The sequence below is a fragment of the Lolium rigidum genome, chromosome 5 (genome assembly GCF_022539505.1).
Source record: "Lolium rigidum isolate FL_2022 chromosome 5, APGP_CSIRO_Lrig_0.1, whole genome shotgun sequence".
NCBI lineage: Eukaryota > Viridiplantae > Streptophyta > Magnoliopsida > Poales > Poaceae > Lolium > Lolium rigidum.
The window spans coordinates 191,767,795-191,782,615 of NC_061512.1; the positions used below are offsets into that span (position 1 = coordinate 191,767,795).

Here is a 14,821-nt window from a genome sequence, read left to right on the forward strand (position 1 = left end):
AGATCCGATGACTAAAAACCTCTCCCGTGAGCAATACATGATAAAGCACCGAGAAGGCCAAGGTGTTATATCTTTACAAATGTAAACTAGATTATTGACTCTAGTGCAAGTGGGAGACTGAAGGAGATATGCCCTAGAGGCAATAATAAAGTGGTTATTATTTATATCTTTATGTTTATGATAAGTGTTTATATATCATGCTAGAATTGTATTAACCGAAACATTAGTACATGTGTGATATGTAGACAACAAGAAGTCCCTAGTATGCCTCTTAAACTAGCTTGTTGATTAATGGATGATTAGTTTCATAATCATGAACATTGGATGTTATTAATAACAAGGTTATATCATTATATGAATGATGTAATGGACACACCCAATTAAGCGTAGCATAAGATCTCGTCATTAAGTTATTTGCTATAAGCTTTCGATTCATAGTTACCTAGTCCTTATGACCATGAGATCATGTAAATCACTTATACCGGAAAGGTACTTTGATTACACCAAACACCACCTTGCGTAAATGGGTGGCTATAAAGGTGGGATTAAGTATCCGGAAAGTATGAGTTGAGGCATATGGATCAATAGTGGGATTTGTCCATCCCGATGACGGATAGATATACTGCGGGCCCTCTCGGTGGAATGTCGTCTAATGTCTTGCAAGCATATGAATGAGTTCATAAGAGACCACATACCACGGTACGAGTAAAGAGTACTTGTCGGGAGACGAGGTTGAACAAGGTATAGAGTGATACCGAAGATCAAACCTCGGACAAGTAAAATATCGCGAGACAAAGGGAATTGGTAATGTATGTGAATGGTTCATTCGATCACTAAAGTCATCGTTGAATATGTGGGAGCCATTATGGATCTCCGGATCCCGCTATTGGTTATTGGTCGAGTGAGTACTCAACCATGTCCGCATAGTTCACGAACCGTAGGGTGACACACTTAAAGTTGGATGTTGAAATAGTAGAACTTGAATATGGAATGGAGTTCGAATATTTGTTCGGAGTCCCGGATGAGATCCCGGACATCACGAGGAGTTCGGAATAGTCCGGAGAATAAGATTCATATATAGGAAGTCATATTCCAAGTTTGGAAATGATCCGTGCATTTATGGCAGGTTCTAGAAGGTTCTAGAAAAGTCCGGAAGAATTGCATTATGGAAGGTGGAGTCCCGGAGGGACTCCACTAGCATGGCCGGCCAGCCCTAAGGGGAAGGAATCCCGGGTGGATTCCACCCGAGGTGGCCGGCCACCCCACCTAAGGAAAAGGTGGGAGTCCCACCTTGGGTAGGACTCCCTCCTTGAGTAGGTTTCCCACCTTTGGGAAGTTTTGGTGTTGGGGTCTTATTCGAAGACTTGGACTACAACTCTTGGGGCTTCCACCTATATAATGAGGGGCATAGGAGAGGGGCTGACCACCACAAGCCCATAGCTTGGCCGCACCCATAGGTGGCCGGCCACCCCCTCTCCCAACCCTAGCCGCCCCTCTCTCCTCCTCTTCTCCCGCACGCTTAGCGAAGCTCCGCCGGAGATCTCCATCGCCACCGCCACCACGCCGTCGTGCTGCCGGATTCAAGGAGGAGCTACTACTTCCGCTGCCCGCTGGAACGGGGAGAAGGACGTCGTCTTCATCAACAACCGAACGTGTGACCGAGTACGGAGGTGCTGCCCGTTCGTGGCACCGGAACCGATCGTGATCAAGATCTTCTACGCGCTTTGCAAGCGGCAAGTGATCGTCTACCGCAGCAATAAGAGCCTACTCTTATAGGCTTTGGAATCTCTTCAAGGGTTAGTCTTGATCATCTCCTCGTTGCTACCGTCTTCTAGATTGCATCTTGGCTTGGATTGCGTGTTCGCGGTAGGAAAATTTTTGTTTTCTATGCAACGTTATCCTACAATCTTCGAGGACGAGGCGGCGGTGGACGGTCGAAGGGAAAGCCCCTGTCGCCCATGAAGCCCGCCCTCCTCCTCGGATCCCTCTCGGACACGAGATACGTGCGCCAGCTATCGGAGTCGATGGCGTACATTGTATCAGCGCGGAGGTCCAGCGGCAGGTACCGCCTCCTTCTCCGGATCTCGGCGATCCTCTCTGGCTCGCGCGCAAGCACCGGAGGGATGGGCACCCGGCGATAGCTGAGCCGGCAGCCGCCAGGCATGTGCACGTCCCTCCAGGCGTCGCATGGCGTCCAGTTCCCGTGCATCAGCCTCCCCACGCTGACGGGCAGCGGCACCCGGCCTGCCCGACCGCTCCTCCTTCTTGGCGCCGCTGCCGAACGCTTCGAAGTCGTTCTTCTTCTTCTTCCCCATGGTGCTGCGGCGGCGCGCGGCGGTGGAGGTGGGAGTGGAGGTGTAGGCGAGGGCAAGAGCTGTGCCAGTCAACTTTTAAGGCCGGCTGCGCGCGGGATACGATGCCATTGAAGGCGGCGCACAAGCCTAGCCGCCGCCCGCCAGTGCGCGCGCAGAACAGGCAGCCGCGACATTGACGGCGAAGGTTGCAGCGCAGACGCGGAAGCGCTGACCGCGGAAGCACTGGCCGCGGAAGCGATGCCCTCGATACAGGGTCGCTGCCAGACGGACCCGTGGGGGCGGGAAGCGAGCGGACGCTCGGCGCGGCCGCGCGGCGTCCGCGGAGTCGCAAACGTGATGCATATTTGCGCCGCGTTTGCGTCGCTACGGACGCCCTGTACACGATGTGTCGCCCCGCTGAAGTTGGGTGCAGATGTATTTCCGGTCTTCACGGATGCAAACGGTGGCACCGGTCGCTCCGCTGGAGATGCTCTAAGAATGAAGAGATAGATAGCTAGAGAAAAGAAAAATGAGCATCGGAGGAAAAAAACACACATGTGCACTATGGGTGGGGTAGGTGCTACTGCTGGCGACGAGGGAGACACGGGGCCAGGGAGCTGATCTAACCAGTAGGGGAGTGTGGCGGCCACACGCCTTCACGCCCTTGTCCTGCACCTTCTTTAATTTCGGTGAGGTGACCCGACCTGCCCACCAACACTTTTTGGGAAGAAAAGAGCATAGGAACAAGGCAAACGGACAAGCCAGGCTGAGCTGGAAATCAAAGAGGATTTGGAAGTGTTCAACCCCAAAGCGGCTTTCTCGTCTCAGCCCCCGTAGCTCACCGTCGAACGTTGACGCCCACTTGCCACTGTCGCCTTGCAGATTCCACTTCAAGTTCTTGGTGAGAATTTATCTCTTTGCATCGGGGTAATTACACACATTGCAAGGATTCAGAGCATCTCCACAGGAGCCCGGTAAAAACGCCAGACTAGTCCTTAGGAACGTCAGCAAAAAACTGGCGCGGTGGACGGCTTTCCACATCGTCGGCATAATCCTAAAGTGGTCTCCTAAATATTTTTTCAAAACAAATAAATGTCAAAATTCTAATGAAATGGATGATATTCATTCAAAAGTTTCTGATTTTTACAATGTTTGAATGAATTTTAACTAAACCTAAACCTAGATCAAGTCGTAGATGCATATGAAGACGCTCTAGTCGAGGGCGGCACCGCCGTTCGACCCGTCACCACCATCGTCGGTGTTCCGTCCTAGAAGGACGACGAGAAGTTGCTAGGTCAGTGGCAGTTCCACTGTCCGTCGCGAACCACCACTTGGCCTACTCCTCGTCGGTCGCCGGTACATCGTCTACGGATGCCTCTAGCACCTTAGTGAGTCATCTAGGTCATCAGGTCCGTGCAGTGTCCCCTGCAGCACGAGATACTACTCGTTCTTGTTTGGTGATGATGGCGACACCGCTCGCGTCTAGATGGGGCGACAAAAAAAGAGGTGGCCCCGGTAAAGGGCTGCCCCCTTCTCCTTCCTTGGGGCGAGAAGACTCGGCTCGGGCTTTGGACGAAAGACCGAAAGACGTTGTCACGACAAGACAATGCGCCCATGAAGATTAAGGGATGTAGTGCAGGGCCCTTGGTGCACTGCGGCATGCCTTGGTATGTAGTTGTGCTTCGCCGATGTTGTGGCCACTCTAGAATACATGGTGGATGGCCGATAGATTTCTTTGTGACCGTACGATCCGAGAGCATCGCCTTGCGCTCGATCGCGAACAATGACCACGAGGGGTGGCTGTCGGTGGCCCAAATCAGTGTCCGCCTACGCATCCGGAGTGTGCTCGCTTCGGGAGACGATGGTGTCCCCAAAGTCTGTTTGAGGGGCCTTTGGGAGACGCCGGTGAAGATGCCCCTAGCGCGAGAACCCACAGAGGTTCTAGCTCAATGCATAATTAATGAGGCATCTTTGAAATCGATATCTTGCCCATGGCCAACTCTTTTTCCTTAATACTTACATGTCAACATCTGATAAGAAGTCACATGCGAAATGGCCGAGCATGAGGGTCACAGATCAAACAAGGAATTATTAAAGCTACCGGAGCGAGTGACCACTGGCCAACTACAAGTCTAAAAAAGGGCCTACGGATATGTGATTCGCCTTTGCGTGTGCCGGGCACAAGCTGCGGGGCAAATGAGGCCAGGGCCGGCCCTGACGCGGCACACTTTCTTCTCGCGGCATGATTCATGGCGCGTGGAGCAGTTGGCCCCCGCTCGCGCCCAGTACTTAACAATGTGTGATGTGCACGGTGTTTGTCTTGTATCACATGTACCGTTGTGATCTTAGGGATCTTGCGGCAGTGGGGCTACTTCCAGTGCTAGCTAGTGCAATTCAGTCCAAGTAGATCTGCGAATGGGAGGTGTCGACATGCATGGTTAGCTCAGTGGGTCTTCACTCTTTACTCGATCATGACCCTGCAAATTCATCTCGCTCGATCCAGACGTGCTGCTTATCCAAGGATCATGTAAGAATGCTTTGGCGCCAGCTAACACACCCCCATCCTCTACTGAAGCTTTGATGGACAGGAACCTGCTGCGCTGCCCCTTATAATCTGCCTCGCAAAGAAGCAGTGCATGCACTGATGCACCAACGCCCGTGAGTAATAGTTTGGTCGATGCAAGTTTCAGCAGTATCATGGTATAATTACTCTTAATCAAACAACTGCAGCATCGAGCGCATCTGGTGTAGTGGTATCATAGTACCCTCCCACGGTACTGACCAGGGTTCGATTCCCTGGATGCGCATTTTGGCTTTGCGACATCTGCTCTTTTTTGTTTGGTCATTCGTTTATTGATGAAGTCAAATGACTGCAGAAGGCCCAGGCCTTGTGCTTCGGTTAACTCGGTCCAGTCAAGTTGGGCCAGAGGGTTGTTTTTAGCTAACATAGTACGCACAATAGGCCACACCTATATATGCCGACCAGATCCTCACGTGATACGAGCTGGCCTAGTTAGACGCTTAGTTTTTTTCTTTTCTGTTTTTTTTTAATATTCGAAAACTATTAAGATTTAGAAAATGTGCAGATTTTATATAATGTTCAAAACTTATAAATATTTAAATTTAAGAAATCAAATTCTATTTTTCCAACCTCGAAAATTATTCAAATCTTCAAATTGTTTAATTTTTTTTAATGTTTGATTTTGGAAATTGTTCAAATTTAAAAAATGTTAATTTTTTTAAAATATCCAGATTTCGGAAATTTTCTTTCCTTGAAGTAAGTCTAGATTTGAAAAATATTCAGTTTTCGAAAGTATTTAAATCTGAAAAATGTTCGGATAATTTCAAAAACCGAGAAAACATGATCAAAATACAGAAAACTTGCTAAAAACCAGAGAAACTAGATAGAAAACCGGGCCAAGGTATATATGGGCATGGTCCAAAAGTGAAAATGGGATGTGCGGCGGACCATATGGTGCCGATATGGTGGCGTATAGGAGCTCGCGTTCAATACTACCTTCTTTGGTTGCGCATTCTACGCCTATGAAACTCGCGATTGTATGCTAACATGCAGGTCCATTTACACATGGCCATGTTGCTTCGAAAATCTTATATACATTATATACCATCTAAATTTCCGTCCAAGCTCCTGCGCAGCATCATTAATGCAAAACTCTGTATCCAAATTGTACTTGAGTTATAGTGTAGTACTAGCCTACGCGGCTACGCCTTCTGTATACTTATATTCCGTCTTCTGTTCACTTAGTACTTTATTTTTCTGTGTAATTATACATTGTTTTTCGTGTACTTGTACTTCATTCGTTCTTTTGTATCCTTTGACTCCTTTGTTCGTGTACTTATACTTCGTCTGCTGTATATTTGTACTCTGTCTTTCGTATAATCTATACTTTGTTCTTTGTGTACTTTTACTCTACTAGGACAATGCCCGCGCGTTGCTGCGAGAGAGCAAAGTATTATAATTTCATAATAGAAAATAAAACATTGCTCTAGAAACATGCACAAATAAGCGAGACCAGTCAAAGGAGACCATGAGACACCTTGTCATGGGTTTGTACTTCATAAATATACTAACCAAAGTATTCGATAGACGATGTCTGCATTCTTCACAACCGGAACAACAAATAAAATAAATTAGTCCGAGCGCTTGATCAATTGAGCTCTCACGAGCGTATGAACGAACAAGTAGAGAGCTTACATCGAGCAAATAATTGACACCTGATTGATTCAGCTCTCAAAGTAGTGCTGCCGTGGCTTTCGGCAGCACCTGAAACTGATGAGAAATATTTATTTTTATCTTCGGGGATCCAATCTTCGCCCGAAGAAACAACTCAGCAACTGACAGGGAGCACTGGCTCAGTCATCCTCGAATCGACTCAATCCGCGCTACTTGCTCTCCTCCATCGTGGTGGCCGCAGCCGAGGCTTGCATGGGCGCGGGGGCCGCCTTGTTGACGGTCGCCAAGGGCCGCTTATTCTACAACTGCACTTGCTGACATGCGCTACTCGTGTCTCACCATCAGAGCTTCCATCAGATTGCCTGCATTTGGATCTGGAGTTTAATTATCGAAAAATATAAAACTTGAGCTGGCTTAGATACTGAATGGCCTCGTCAATCATGGATGAATGCAAACACTAAGCCCTGAATTTCCAGCCCAAAAACAGAACCGATGCCCCACCTGCCTTGCTCCACGGCTTAAGCAGAGCAACACAACACGCAAACCCACACAGTCCCTATATCTTTTACAGTTCAAGCTGCTTGTGGTGCTCATTGCCAGAGGACAAGCATCATCTTTGTTCCTTTTTGGTGCCAGACCCAGGGCTGTGTGGAGACCGGAGAAATGGTATAAACTGCAGTCATCTAGACATGCAAGGGCATGTTCCACGGCCGGAATCTCTCGTTTCTTCATGTGGACCTCGTGCCTCTCGCCGATCAGGTGCGAACGACGGGACCAACGGCCATGCCAACGACGAGCCAGAGCCACAATGCTGCCGCCCGCCGCTTGACATCTTCATATGCTTGTCATCTAATCCTCTCGTCGTTCTAATCTTCCCCCATCTTCACCTCTTCAACCACTCATCCCCAAAACCTATAGTTCTGTTAACGTCTCCTACCAGCCCACACCTGGATGCACATGCAACAGTTATCAAGACTACAAGAGATGGTAGTAGTAGGAGGATTTGAGACTTCTGCAGTGATGTGCAGATTCCTGCCTGGACTGCTTCAAAATATTCTCAGTGAGTCCAGATCGCATCTTGATATTTTTCCAATCGATGTAGCATGGACTGAACCTCAATTCAAGTCTTGATTGGATCTTTGTTTTCTTTGGATTGATTTTACCGTGGATTGAACTTTGCGGATACAGCGTGGAGAAGGCCAGGAACTTGCCGTCGCGTTTCAGCAACCGCTTGATCTGGATCAAGGCATGTTGGGTTCCGAGATGACTCGGGGGCGCGGAATCCCTGAGCCCTTTGCATCGATCTGAGCCTAGCTGCTGCCGACGACCGCCCAACTCGACGATCCCCCAAGTTCTCCTGCAGCATCGACCGGCGGCGAACAACCCGACAGAATTGAAGAGTCAATGCCGCCGCCTGCACTGCACTGCTCTGCTTCGCCCCGATAAAGCCCTAGTTGCATCCTTGCCGACGAAGAGCAGTTTCGAGGTTGAGCCCTCCCGTTCCTCACGCCGGAGGAGGGCTGCAGCGCCGGTCGCCGGGATCGAGTGGATGGAAGCTTAATTAGATCGAATCTAGGTTTGTTTCGGCTGTGTCGTCTCGGCGGCTGACTATTTATGACGGTCAAACCGATAAAGTTGGGGCGTGTCACGGTCGCGCGGACGAAATTGGGCCAGGCCCAAGGAAACGAGAAGCAAGAAACAAACCAACGGACAGCAGCTCGGCTCGGAGAACAAAAGTAAACCAACCGGTACGGTGGCATTACTGCAGTATTATGTAATTTGATGGGAGGGTAAATTCGTCCAATAAAAAGTTGGACGAAAATTTTGGCAGAAACCTAGCTCCTTTATTATTATACTAGCAAAAGTGCCCGTGCGTTGCACCGGGAGAAATAAATACTCAGATGTTACCCAGTTGGTTACATGTTTTTCTAATCCTGACCAATCGATTTGAGTGCTTCCAGAGCTGCATCATCTCGCCGTAGTGCTTCTTCTTGTCATTGCAATGAGAGAGATAACCCGACAAATTAAATTCTTTGTTGGTATAATGCATACTAAAAATACTCAAATAGTAGATATTTTATGTGTTCCAAATAACACAAACATTTTGTAGCCAACTCACACCTGGTCAAAAAGAAACTAAGAGGTGAGAAAAATCCATCAAGCAACCTTGTCTATTGTATATCTAGCATTCAAGCCCTTCTTGTATTTAGGTCCCAAAATCATACTCCATTCAAAGGTCTTAACCAGACAAACCAGACACAATGCACACCGTAGTATTTAATTAGTATAGATATATACATCTATTATACTTCCATAATTTATGTAGAAGAAACCAACGACATATTTATGAAAAGAAAACCATCAAGTTAATCCTTTATGACTAATCTAGTAACCAAGACCAGCCGTGGTGCAACAATCAGGCCACAACAAATTCGCAGGGTCGGACAATCATCCACAACAAACTGAATTCAGGCCCTCTAAGATACGTCGCATGTTATATTCAGCTTGGCCACAAGAAAATACAGGTATCCAAGGCTCAACGCAGATTCTAACAAAATCTGATATGTGATATTTGTTCTATACTTACAGAATTCAGTCGCGGGTGCAGGCGTACATCAGCAAGGCAGCACGGCCGGTGCATGCGCCCTGGAGGTTCCTGGCACTGATTCATCCCAGACTCAAACAGGTGACAGGAGACCGTCCTTGACAGGTCCGCCGTCGTCCGCACGCGCAGTGCACTCACAAGTCACATCAGACCGGCCGGCAGACAACGGGAGGAACGGTAGTCGAGCACCAGGAGGGCGACAGAGGGCCGGCGCTGGCCCTGGACGCGGTGCCACGCGCACTTGACGGGACCGACAGTAGCAGCCCGGCGCGCGCGCGGTGGAGATCCATGGCAGGTGAAGATTGCTGCGTGTGGCAGCGGGTCGTCATGGATTTTGCAGTCGGTGCTAATCCCATGGTAGTGATAAAGATTCCGATGAAGTCCGATAATTTGCAGGGCGCTTCCTGTGAAGTTCACCCTGCACGTGATCGTGTAGATCCCTTGTTCCACGAGTGAGTTTCCAATACTCAGCAACACCACGTCAGGGAAGACCTCCAAGGGGACAGCCCAGACTGACGAGCGGATCCATCTCCCCCATGCCGGCGTAGAGGCGACTTGAATAGGATGGTGTCGATGGGCCCTCTTCGACGGATTTGGTGAGGAGCAGGGGAACCTTGCACCTCCCTGCGTACCAGTACGTGGTCTGCGGCGGCAATCAGGCAGATCGAGCACAGCGTGCGGCTGAGCAGAGAGGTAGTCGTGAAAGGATCTCGGCGGCTAGGAACGTCTGTGTCATCCCGGCGGTGCCTATGTCTCTGCTATGTCGCGGCGCATCATCCATGTCGTCGAGCATCTCAGACGTTACGTCCACGTCGAGTTGGCTTCGCGAGATTGTAAGCTTTGTTCTGTCGACGGAGTTGAGTAGGAATACTATTTATAGGCTTCAGCTTGCGGAACAACTCCGTGTTGGTGCAGAAGTCGAGAGGAGAACGGACGATGCACGATCGTATGTTTCCATCTGTGCAGATGCGTCCAGAAGTTGAGAGGAGAACTGGTGATGCACGATCGTCTGTTTCCATACATGCAGATATTCAGGAAGGAGAGTTGAGAGCGGTGCACAAGCAGAACAGAGTTTTCCTCTTGTACTCGTGTCCACCAGCGCGGCATCATCTGCTCTGGCCGACATACGGGGCAAATGTTTCGGCCCAGAAGTTATGATCCACGTTTAGGTAGGAGAAAAACGCAAGAAGCTGGCCACCACATACACTCTTCTTTGCAAGCAAAGGGGATCAGGGAGTGCTGTTGTGCCAGGAGCTGCGATTGAGCTTCAGGTCACGGACGAAGCGGCTGATTTCTTCTGCTCGTGGACGAAGCGTTGTCTCGAGAGGTTGTGCGGGCCTTGCACGTGTGCGGCGGGCGGCGTTGACCCGCACAACCACCATGATGCCGCCGACTCAGACCGTCCCGAGACGAACCAAGACCACCGGCGGGTGCGCCCCGACCTCCTTGCTCTTCATGCCGGAGGAATCGAGCTCGGGGGCCTCGAATCACCATCAATTTCGCCGTTCCCTTCTCCGACCTTGAGCAGCAAATTCGTTGATTCCGGCTGCTGCGTTGCTTCCCCGACCCTCCCAATCACATCCACAACTTCTAGGTGACTTGGCTCATCTTCGAGACCCCTTCTCCCCTTCCTTTTTCGTTGTTACTTGTGCTGCCCACGGTGACCTCCTTTTACCTCCGCGAGATGGCCGCGGCGAGCGACGCTGCTGCCGGGATGTGGCCGCGGCGAGCGACGCCTGCGCGGCGCCGGGATGTGGCCGCGAACGCCCGCGCCCCTTGCAGACGCTCGATTCTCGACGACCCTGCAGATGTTCGAAGACGTCGCCCGCGCCGGGATGTGGCCGCGGCGCCCCTGCAGATGCTCTGGCGCCGGGATGTGGCCGCGGCCTCCCGCCGTGCCCCTGCAGACGCTCGACGACGTCGCCCGCGCCGGGATGTGGCCGCGGCGCCTGCCCGCGCGCTGTCGAGTTGAAACGGACGCGGTGGAGAACGGTGGAGGATGAAAAGAAAAGAAGCAAACGAACCGGTACCACGGTGGCATTTGCTGTAATATGGAATTTGGTGGGAGGGTAAAATCGGAAAATAAAAAGTTGGACGAAAATTTTGGCAGAAACCTTACCTCCTTTATTATTAGGTATATATAGGTATAGATATACTAGCAAAAGTGCCCGTGCGTTGCACCGGAGAAACGGCCTTTGTATTTCAGGAATAGGGCCCTGGGTAGTGTGGCGTGTTGACGAAGACATCGAGGCCGCTGACCGCGGATACATAAAACTATGATGGGACCGCAAGCTTAATGATGATGGAAGATCGAAAGGGAGAGTGGGCGAAAAAAGGAGAGGTGAATCTGTGCAAATATTGAATTCCGTGATAAATCGCAATCCTTATTCTAGTGTAAATAGATAGTTTAGCCTTGCAATAATTTCTAATGCAGCAAAATAAATTAAATTACATGCTAGTTTTAACATGTCAACATTTCACTAATATATTGTTTGTGCAATGCGACAAACTAAGCGTGCAAGTAGACCTCACACTTATAGGTAGGCAACCATATACATCTTGGTGTTCATTGTTGTCACGGATTCATGCAAAACAACTGATATATGCGGGTACCAATATCAAAATCATTATGCTATGGTGGAGTGAAGGTTACAGACCTGGCACCTGTCGGTTCATGATGAGATGAGACGTGGCTTGGGTACCTGCTTCGCATCTCCATTCACCGTAAAAATCAGTTGCATCGTCGAATTGGACGCCCCGGCCTGCACCCGCAAGAGCATCTCATTGCACCCTTGCCGCATGTCGGAGCACAACTGGATCTCTTCGTTGCGGTCCCTGTCGGTGGCAGATCATATCAGCTCAACTATCCAAACGGAGTTAATATTGAGAATTCTGAACATCAAAAGAGTAAAATCTCTTAGTGTAAAAAAGGGCAAAATCTACAACGATTAGTTTCAGAGCTTTACATAAATTACTCCAGAGCACTGCATGTTTTCCACAGATGTGTAATCCTGTACTTCTCTGTATCCTTTTTTTTTTTCTGCGAACATACTTCTCCGCATCCGTTCTGTTGGTTCAGCTGAATCGAGGTTGGCCTGCACTGACGGGAATAGGATGATGTTAGGCTAGCGGAGGAAACTCCTGAGTCCTGACCAGGATGATTTTTATCCTCGTGGCCGCAGACGACACGACCTCCGATCTTGTCCTCTCTACTTGTCTCCTTGAGCGCCTGCATCTTGTTCCCTTTGACACCAATGGAGAGGTGTAACACTACAGATCGTGAAAGGACTGCATGGATGCAAACTTCTTCTCTTTGGCAATGGATGTAGAAAAGCATCAGGTGTTGTGGCTGCTAGGAAAAAAGGAGTGACCAATCAGCAGATGCCGCTCGTGTTCTATCAAATCTGTACAAAATTAACCCGAACGGAGGTCAGCAACACTGATTTAGCTCAACTCGTCGAGTTCAATTGCAGTCCATCAGCGTCCTCCGCGGCGGTAACCTCGATCTGTTCCGGTTCATGATTCGAAGGCGAGGACGGAGCTCGTGCGACATCTGTGGGTTCGATTTGGGGAACGTGCGTTTCGGATGGGGCGCTGCTCGCACCAGGCCTTGTCGTCATCTCCCTGGGAGCCCATAGCCGCCTCCTACATCTCCGCCATGTCGGCGCTAGGGTCGACCGGCCCAGCGACGCTATTTTCAAATCGAATCAGGAAGGTGCAAGTAAGCAGAGGAGATGCGGCCGGCCAGCCGCAGCATGTCCACTTCAGATCGAATCACGAAGGCGCAAGTAGGTAGAGGAGATGCATCCAGCGGCACCCTGGCCAGACTGTGGTGGCGGAGAGGTGCATGGAGGTGGGCGGGGGCGGATCTCGGCGTCGGGGAGCAGAAACGGGAGGAGCCGGTCGTTGACGAAGTGCATCTCTTAACAAACCGGTATCATGGCATTTATCTGTATTATGTGGTTTGGTGGGAGGGCAAAACCGTCCAAAAAAAACGTTGACGGAACTTTTTGGCAGAAACCTTAGCTCCTTTATTATTACTAAGAAAGAACCCGTGCGTTGCATCGGAAGAAACAAATGATCAAACACTACAAAAAAGAACCATCAGTGTTAACACTTCTTCTCTTTGTCACCATCACATTTTCTCGTATTTACATAATCATAGCTAATAACATTCCAAGCCGGTCCATGCATCCACTTGTAATGGCGGAAGATGGTAATGATGGTGTGCCTCATTCTTAAATTTTATAAATATATGAATTCAAACAAATTTACAGCTAGTACACATGATATTTTTCTAATGATTCTAAAATTTAGTAAAAAACATTTGTACAAGTCACATTAATTTTATATCACAATATGCCTCGTGGGTAGCACCGGGTTAGATGATATTGGGTGCAATTATAATGTGTGAATGTATCATACATTTACTTTGTGCTTCTTAATTATTTCGAACAATCATTAATAAGTATATCGCTATAACAATTTGGTTTATACCCTAATTAGGCTTGGTTGTGATTTTTTTACATCATTATGACATCATCCCATCATTACATTGCATGTTTTTTACCTGTTTTTGCTAATCCATATTAAAATTTTCAGACCCTATTTTCTTTTACTGAGTTTTATAAATCCCTCTTCCCTTTTTCATATCTTAATTGATAAAAATAAATTAATAATATTGTTTTGGATATGTTGTAAAACTTTTTCAATCTGTCACAAAGTTTTGCAAAAAAAAATTAAAACAGTTATCCTTTTCTTTTTTCCTCAAACCCCTTTGTTTATTCCATTTATCTTTGTATAAAACAATGGAAAAAAAAAAGAAAATGGCCCTAGTCTACTCCGAGCCAGACCGGCCTAATCTTGGCCCAAGTCTACGAATCGGCTGGAATTTTTCTTCTTCCCAACACCTCAGCCGTGAAACAGGGATACAAATCCCCACCAAGCTGCCTCATTTCCCCCAAACAACACCAATTCTGGCCGTGTGTGGCATCGATTGGCCTTCCTTTCTCTCCAATGCCAGTTGAAGAAGCAATCCCAAAGGGCAATCAGGGATGACAATGGCCCGAGGTTGTCCAGAAAAAGTCCCAATCTGTTCCATCCAGAATAATTGGTTGTGAAGACGACGGCGCCACCAGCCCTGCTGCAGCCGAGCTCAAATTGATGCGTGGCTAAATGTGGTGGAGATTTGCTGCAGCAGCAGGCACTCGGAGAGGCTGCGGGTCACTTTGCTGGTGGTCCGCCCTACATCGCCTCTCAGCTGTCGTGCCTCGACAGCCGTAGCTGCGCTTGCCTCCGCAGGACTGCGCGTCTCAGCAGGGGATACCGAGCCGGCTACAGCACCTGCGCGTCGTCGCTCGTCGCCGAGTACCTCTCCGTAGAGCGGGTCTCCTGCATCGGCGTGCCGCTCGTCCCCGAGTTCCTCTCCGTAGAGCGGGTATCCTGCATTCGCATCCTCCGGACGAAGGAAGGCGTCGGCGTTGGAGCAGGTTGCCTAGATCAAGCGGGTGGGGCGGTCACCGGGATCGGGTTTCTTTTGGACATGCCTGGATCTGGAGGAGATGCGAAAAAATAGTGAAACAGGGAAGAGACGAACCGGGTGTCGTTCCTCAAGAAAATGCCTCTCCCTCTCATCCTCAAGTCGCCGATCCAGCACGGGGCTCGTCGAGGGCGGGGACGACCACGGAGATTCCGGCCCCATCTCATGCCGGTTCGATCACCTCGCCG

At 49.3% G+C, this 14,821-nt stretch overlaps 1 non-coding gene across 1 annotated transcript; it reads left to right on the top strand.

Moving 5' to 3' along the window:
* The first annotated feature begins 5,030 nt into the window (after positions 1–5,030).
* Positions 5,031–5,101, top strand: TRNAG-CCC. The gene has a single exon. It is a non-coding gene; the product is annotated as a tRNA-Gly (tRNA).
* Positions 5,102–14,821: the final 9,720 nt, after the last annotated feature.